Source organism: Podarcis bocagei, assembly GCF_964188305.1.
Source record: "Podarcis bocagei genome assembly, chromosome: 7".
Classification (NCBI taxonomy): domain Eukaryota; kingdom Metazoa; phylum Chordata; class Lepidosauria; order Squamata; family Lacertidae; genus Podarcis; species Podarcis bocagei.
In genome coordinates this window covers 88,792,963-88,800,896 of record NC_138132.1, presented here as the reverse complement: position 1 = coordinate 88,800,896, position 7,934 = coordinate 88,792,963, and the positions used below count along the sequence as shown (strand labels likewise).

Genomic DNA, 7,934 nt, shown 5'->3' with positions numbered 1-7,934 from the left:
CCACAACCACCAGCCCTGTGGCTCTTTCCCCAACTTCAAAGGATATCTTGCCTTCATTCTGGCTACGGGCTGCAAAAAGGTTTTCATTCTTTGAAAAGAAATAGAGTTGAAGAATGCGTCCTTCTCCAGGTGTGCTGCCATTGGCCCCAGTCCGCATGGCCAACAGTCAGGAGTAGTTGGAGTCCAATAACCAGGCATGGGGAGCCCAAGGTGCTCCAGAAGTAGAGCAATAGAGCTTCTGTTTTGGATCCACAAGGTCCCAGGTTCAATCCTCAGCATCTCCAGGTGGGGCTGGGAAAAGACTCTCCGCCTGAAGCCCCAGAGGGCCAACTGCCAATTATCATCTGTAGACGACACAAGGTTGGAGGATCAATGGCTGGGCTTGGTCTAAGGATGCTCCCTGCATTCCATTGCTATGGCTGTGGTGCGGTCTAGGTTGTCTTATTGCATTTATCATATAAACACACAAATGACAGATCACAAAATCAAAACACAAAATGCTTAATAAAACAAAAACAACTCAAGAGCCAATTAATATCTAATTCTACTAATGTTTTTTTTAAAAAAATTAATAGCTTCTTTTTTCTATATCTTTATTTCTTATTTTGTTAGCTGCCTTCAGTCCCTTTCAGGGAAAAAGGTAGGGTATAAAATAATAGTAGTAGTAGTAGTAGTAGTAGTAATAATAATAATAATAATAATAATAATAATAATAATAATAAAATAATAATAAATAAAGTAAAACAAATAGCAGCAAACTTTCTCCTTTACAAAACAACCCCTTTTTGCAATTTGTCCCCTCTATGGTCCTGGGATGATTATTCATCAAACTAGTAGCCCAAGCTTTATGAATTTGCAAACCTGGATTAATGGTGGTTCTTCCATACGATGATTATTATTTCTCTCCAGTAGCCATGGCTGGATTGACTCCTGAAAGACCTGTGAGCAGGAAAGAGCTGTACCAGCTTCCCGTTGAAGTACGTCTCTCAACACTGAACCTAGATGTGAGTAAGCAGGTGTCAAGCTGACTTCTGGACCAAGGCTTAACCAGATCAGGAAGCTAGTGAGACGGAAAGGCTTCAAGTATTGTTTGTGGTTGTTCTTGTGGTTGTTTTATTTTTGTTATTGAAAATTTAATAAAATTATTATATATCTATATAAATTTAGAACCTTTTTCAACACAGACACATTATAGACACACATCTAAGCATGGGTATTTCTTAGATCCCAGCCCTTGTCTAGGCATTTGTGCCTGCTTTGTGCAAGGGTTGAAAACAACCATCCATTTCTCTGGTGACATAACAACTCAACCCTCTAATAACTCGTATAGGGTGATGCTACAGCACAGGGCCCCAGCCCCATAGCTGTACTCCTGCCAGGACAAGAGGAGTTCAACAAGGATGCAGCAGCCGTTCTCCTTCCACCTGCTGCATCCATTTTGTACACAAAGGGGAGACTTGGCCTTGAAGAAGGGTACTTCTTCAGCCAGCCTTACAAATGTCAAAACGTTACTAGCCTGCAATATTTGTTTTGCCCCCTCCTCCAAAGTCAGCATGGAAACGCAGCAAAAAAGTGCCTTCTTCCATGAAGGATGGTGGAGGAGAGACACTCTGATAGTCCACTGTGTTTCTGTGATGACTGCGGATGAGACAAGACTACTCTTCCTTTACAGCTAGCCAAGAAATCAAGTGAGCTGGCTGCTCAGTCACCTGCATTAAATTCCTGGTTGCCTGGGGCCACTAGGCAAGTCGTCAAATACTAGGCATTCTTCAGTGATTTCAGAACCAATCCCTTTCACCTTTTGAGTCTTTGAACACATGGATTTCTCCATCCCCTTGGGTGCCATTTTGAATTGGCGAAGGCTAACAATACAATACTTTTTCCCCTCGAGAGCTTGCCATTTCTTGCCAACAGAGGCCTGTGGGACAGGTCACAAAGAATGAACAAAGAGTTTGTACCCCTTCTATGTGATGCCTCTTGAAGAGCATGACTGGGAGTTGTGGCTAGACATTACCAAGAAAACATGCCCTTCTGGGTTCAGCTACTCCTTTCAAAGAAGTCTTCAAAAGCTAATAAACTTCTTATCTTTGTACTGACCTGCTGCCCAGGCACTTGTCCTGTACTTTTCCAGGCATCCACTGGGGCAGGAGCAGCAGCAGCAGCTGCAGGCACCTCTGCCTTCACTTCCCCTTTCTGACCTTTCAGCAGGTGTCTTGATCAAAAATTCCTCTCTTTGGAAATTCCTAGAGATTGAGCAGACAAAATAAGAAAAACGTCCAGGTTGTTTTTACAAAGCACTTCCCAAACTGAAGCTTCCCCCCAAAAAGAGGAAATGAAATGAAAGCAGCACCAAAGAAAGAAAAGCTTAAGCAGCCCAGGAAAAATCTCTTAATGAAGAAAAACAAACCAGCCCAGACTTGAGAAGGCCCAAGGATAACTTTGCCCAACACCAAGAACCCTGCACCTTGGACTTACTCTTCCCATCCGGAGACAGGGGCTGAACGTTTGGTTGAAGAGTCCTGCAGGGTTACACCACAGACCAAAGATTAATAGTCTCTTTATAGACCCCAGTTATCACATCAGCTGCCTGACTATACTCAACACTTTTATAAGAAGAAGCTCAATTATTTTGTATACCAAACAGATTCTTAATGGCTTTGGAGGTACTTGATAAAGCTTTATAATTCCATGAGTAATTAGCCTATGCTCCTCCCTACCATTTCTTAGGCAATCATGAAGTTGACAAGTCTTATTCCAAGCCATGTTTCAGTGGCTAGAACAGGATCAATCACAACACAGAACCAAAGACCAGGGAGAGGACCAGAGAGGAGGACAAGCGTAATTTTTGCTGCCTTGTTCCTGAGCTTTTCACAAGGCAATTAGAGCAAGTTTCCACACTTCTGTCATTCAGGGCTGGAACATCCTATCATATGTAATTCACTACCTATAAATGTGGGCTGGCTGCTTTGGCATAACCCCAGCTTCTCTCTGGATTTGAAGGGCCCAGCCAGGACCCAAGGAGTGGGTGGGTGGCAACAATTAGCACAACACAAAGAGAGTGCAAGCTGATCAACCACTGCACCAGCACTTAGCCAAATAAAGAGGTTGAAATCCAAGGCACAGCGTCAGTAGTAAATGCAGGTCAGCAGTCACTCACTGCTAAAGACCCGTTGGGGGGAGGAGGCGCAGCAACAGTTAGGTGCACCCGGAATATGACCACATGGAGTTAATAGTAAACTGCTCATCTAGCTCTTTTTAGTTGGAGATGCAAGTTGTGTCCCCCCCCCCTAGAGATGTTAGAATCACAGACCTGCAGAATTAGAAGGAATCCTAGGGGTCATCTAGTCCAACCCCGAAATGCAGGAAAATGCAGGTGGCCGTTACGAAGATCGAACCTGCAGCCTTGGCATTATCAGCACCACGCTCTATCCAACCGAGCTCACTAGTGCAGGGGGGGGGGCCTTTTTTGTAGAAGTGCAACGCGAGGCCTCCCGGAACCTCCTAGCTTTGCCTCTGGGAGCCTGGAGGCCGGAGCTCCATACAGAAGGAGGACCATTCGGGGCCAGGGAGCGGCAGTCTTTCCTGGTGCGAGTGGGACGCCTCCTTCTGGGCTCGGGGGTCCCTGGGTGAAAGGGAGAGGCTAGGGAGACACACAAGACCATACATGGGACCCCTCAAGGGTCTCCCCGCCCCCCCCCCAGCCCTGTCTTCATCCCAAGGGCGCGAGGAGGGAGCGGCGAGGAGGCTCTGGCTCTGTTTCGCGGGTCCCGGGCTCGGGGAAGCAACGGCCAATTGCCAATGGCCCCCCGCCCTGCCACGCCCCCCGCGCCCGACTCTCCTCTCCCATTGGCTAAGAGGACCCGGGCTTCGCCCAGATACCGAGTCGGAAGAGCCGGCCAATGGGGTGGCCTCGGAGCGGGCGCGTGGGGGAGGGAGGAAAGAGGGGTTGGAGCCGGCTCGCCCACTGCCTTCAGGGAGTCGTAGTGCCTGCCCTCTATTCTTCCCCCCAGAGAACGGAAATGAATGACAGGGAGGACTGCGTTTCCCGACAGCCAACGCGGCGCGGCTTCTGAGCTACGGGTCGCGAGAAGAGGCCAAAGTGCTGCTTTCCCTGCCAGGTGTGCAGGTGGTCAGAGGCTGATGCGGGAGGGAGGGAGGAGGAAGGAGAGGGAGGAGAAGGCCCTGCGCAGCCTCAGCAGCTCCAGCCACACCAAGCCCTCCCTGGAGAAGCTCCCCTGGCATCCCTGGTTGGCATGGAAACTGCCCAGAGCCTTTCTTCCCTCCCTTGTTCATTCCAGGGCGCTTCCTCCCAACAGCCCTGGGAGGGAGGCCAGGCGGAGAGGCAGCGACTGCCAGCCCACCCCACCCCCGAGCTCTTCCTTTTTTATTCGCACATCAGCCCTGGGAGGGAGGCCAGAAGGAGAGGCACGGAAAACGCTCCAAGGCTGCTTATTTGATTGCATTTATATCCCGCCTTTTTCTCCGAGGAGCCCAAGGTGGCACAGACGGTTCTCTCCCTCCTCGTTTAACCCCCACAACAACACCGAGGTAGGTTACTCTGGCAGGCACTGACTGACCCCCCCCCCCGACGTCACCCTTAATGCCCGAGGGGGGATTTGAACCCTGGTCTCCCAGGTCACAGTCCAACACTCTAGCCACTGCTCCACACTGCCTCTCCTTCGACTTTGCTATGGCAGAAAATCTTGCCTGGAGCCTCCCATCTTTTGGACCTTGTTATGTACTGAAGTTCTCACCCTGGCCACCAAGAGTATTGTTTATGTAGTTTTCACTCAGTTATTTTAGGCGGGAAACCCTGGGTTGTTGTTGCTACAATGTTGACAGCCGGCTGCCTATAAAAGCAGGCCGGCTGAGCTGTATGCGGTTCAGTTCTGTTCCAGCTTACAAAATAAAGAGCTGCTTTGGAGAAATCGCTGTGTCGTCTGCTATGTCAACCCACAACTTAACAGACCTGACCTTCGGCACACTTGCCCCCCAAAATTAGTTACCTTTGTTTGGAGGGAAATATCTGCTACTTTCCCTTTTTCTTCTTCCTTTTTAGAGGCATGCCTTCTCCAAAGTGTACACGTGATCTTCTCTTTTGCCCCTGGGATATTTCTAATCTAACATCCAGGCTTTTAAGGCAGAATTTCCTATTTGATCTAGGATCAAGGGGTCAGGAAACCTTTTCAGCAGGGTGCCGGCCCACTGTCCCTCAGACTTTGTGCAGGGCTGGACTATATTTTTTTTTGGGGGGGGGAATGAACAAATTCCTATGCCCCACAAATAACCCAGAGATGCATTTTAAATAAAAGGATACATTCTACTCATGTAAAAACACACTGATTCCTGGACTGTCCGTGGGTCAGATTTAGAAGGCGATTGGGCCGGATCCTGCCCCTGGGCCTTAGTTCACCTACCCATGATCTAGGATTTGGTTCAAGCCCCAACAGAACCTGCTGCTCAGTCATCCCTTGAAACCTTTGTGTAACTGATGCAATATGCAATCTCCCTCCATTCCCCATCCTGCCTGTTTCCCCTATGATCTCAGGAGAACCAAATTTATTCTGTTTATAATTTTGCCAGCTTGTTAAATGCCTCCCATGGCAGCGGTGTGGAGGAGGAAGGCCCCGCTGGAAGATTGGTCCTTTGCATAAAGGAGATCCGTATTTTTGTATTAAGGCTGGAACTAAATTATTTTAGGCGTGAACCCCAGGAGACAGCACCACAGACTGTTCTGCCGGGAGCCCCGGGGGATGAACTAAATGACCTAACAGGATTTCCCTCATCTTTTACCTTTGATGCTTCAAAGGGCTCCCTAAAGGTGGGACCCCCCCCCCCCCTATCTGCCCTCTTCTGTTTTCCACGCAAAAACCTAAGATCTGCCTGCTTGACAGCTTCCAAACATCGTGTGCTGTGCGGCACCTTTCTTCCTCTTAATTCCGTCTTCCCGCAGCCCGGTGACCTGTAGGAGTTTTGCAGCTGATGGAAGCTGTAATGCAGTGGTGTCATGGACTGGCTGGATGCAGAGAAGCTGGGGAACCCCCAAGGGAACCCCCAGGGAAGAAGGGTCTTAGAATCATAGAATCAAAGAAAAGCCCCAAACGACTAGGACCCCAATTATCTGCATAGGTAAAGTATGCACAACTTTACTTCTGTAGATGCATTACTGTACACACCACTTTCTCAGAAAACTGCAAAGCAGTTGGAGGATAGTTGTTCTTCAATTTGTATATTGTTTTGGGAAGTGTGAATTGGTAATGTTGCCTTTCAATGCAAACTGAGTCATATTTCTTCCCCCATCTCTAGTGCTAGAACACACAAATTTGTTCTGGAGCGGGAAATAGCAGGGGTTGAAGTGTTAAAGTCTCCTGCAACACCCCCAAGAATCCTGATCTGGATTGTTCCCCCCACCCACAGCACCCCAGCAACACCCACAGATAAAACCCCACCCACAAAATAACCCCATCATTCACACTTTTGCTTATGAAAGGAACTTCTGCTCCGTGGTGGTACCCGAGTCAACTCCGAAGCAGAGAGCATTGGATTGGGCAGCCTTAAACTTCAGCACCGTGGCAATGCACTCTTGAGAATAAGGCATGCAGATTCCTGAACAGACCATACCACATGCGGTCATTCAGCAGCACTGAGAGCTCCATAATCATGGCACTCTTGCAATGCAGAACCCAGGAGAACTTATCTCATTGACTGTCTCTGGATTCACCATCCTGGGAATTTGTTCCTCAGACCACCTTTCTAATGCTGGAAGGGCGGAAGTTCAACACAAAGCCTTTCTGGGTAACATGCCAAAGCTCTGGGGCAGTCATCTAGGTTTTGCTCTTGCCCTGAAGCAACTCCCAAAAGCAGCAACTGTCCAAAAAACTAGAGAGGCTGACAGCCAGCCAGAAAAGGGCCAGAGGGAGGCAATAGCTGGGGCTTTGTAATTACATTTTTCGCTCCATAAGACACACCACCTTCCTCCTAAAAAGTAAGGGGAAATGTCTGTGCGTCGTATGGAGCGAATGTGTGGTTGATCGCTGGCTCCCTTTCCGGCCCCAGACTCTTGCCCAGGCCTCCATTGTTGAATGTTCTGCAGATGGAGGCCGTTTGTTTCCCCAGTGACATGTGACTGGCTGATTAGATTATCTGTCTGGAAACTGTAAAAACGGCTCACTTTCCTAAAGAAGCTGCAGAACTGAGAGTCGAACCCCATAAAAACAGGATTTTTTCTCTTTGCAAAGTAAGCTCAACAACTTTGAGCTGATCCTCAAAAAAACAGGGCTTTTCTCCTTTGCAAAAGAAGCTGCACAACTGTGAGCTGATCCTCAAAAAACCGGGGCTTTCCTCCTTTCCTCCTCTAAAAACTAGGTGTGTCTGATGGAGCGAAAAATATACAGTGGTGCCTCGCAAGACGAAAAGAATCCGTTCTGTGAGTCTCTTCGTCTAGCGGTTTTTTCGTCTTGCGAAGCAAGCCCATTGACGGATTAGCGGATTAGCGCTATTAGCGGCTTTTAGCGGCTTATCTGCTGATTGGATCAGCTGATAAGTGGCTTAGTGGCTTAGAAAAAGGGGGGGGGGAAACCAGCAGGAACTCACAAGACATTGTCGTCTTGCGAAGCAAGCCCATAGGAGATTCGTTTTGTGAAGCACCTCCAAAACGGAAAACTCTTTCGTCTACCGAGTTTTCCGTCTTGCGAGGCATTCGTCTTGTGGGGCACCACTGTAGTGTGGTGAAAGCAGATGGGAAGACCTTTATCATCTTCTTCTCTCACTTAGTGGGGTGGGAGCTGAATGTTGGAAGACTGAGGACCACCAAAAGGAAACGCTTCTTCATGCAGCACAGTTAAATCATGTTTACAAGGCATTCTGCTTATTTTTCAGACTCAGACCCAGGCCCCCAACGCAGACCCCTAAAGAGAAACCAGTACCAGGCAATA

At 48.3% G+C, this 7,934-nt stretch overlaps 2 long non-coding RNA genes across 3 annotated transcripts; one reads left to right on the top strand and one right to left on the bottom strand.

Annotated features, from left to right (window-relative positions):
- Nucleotides 1–204: 204 nt before the first annotated feature.
- LOC308592060 lies at nucleotides 205–3,506 on the bottom strand. 2 transcript variants are annotated; one of them, XR_014010327.1, is made up of 3 exons: nucleotides 2,098–3,504; nucleotides 862–998; nucleotides 205–344 (listed from the first exon to the last, which is right to left on the bottom strand). It is a non-coding gene; the product is annotated as an uncharacterized lncRNA (long non-coding RNA). The 2 variants fall into 2 exon arrangements; XR_014010326.1 differs by having other exon boundaries at nucleotides 284–419; nucleotides 2,098–3,506.
- On the top strand, nucleotides 298–1,162 carry LOC308592068. Its single transcript, XR_014010339.1, has 2 exons — nucleotides 298–424; nucleotides 913–1,162. It is a non-coding gene; the product is annotated as an uncharacterized lncRNA (long non-coding RNA).
- Nucleotides 3,507–7,934: the final 4,428 nt, after the last annotated feature.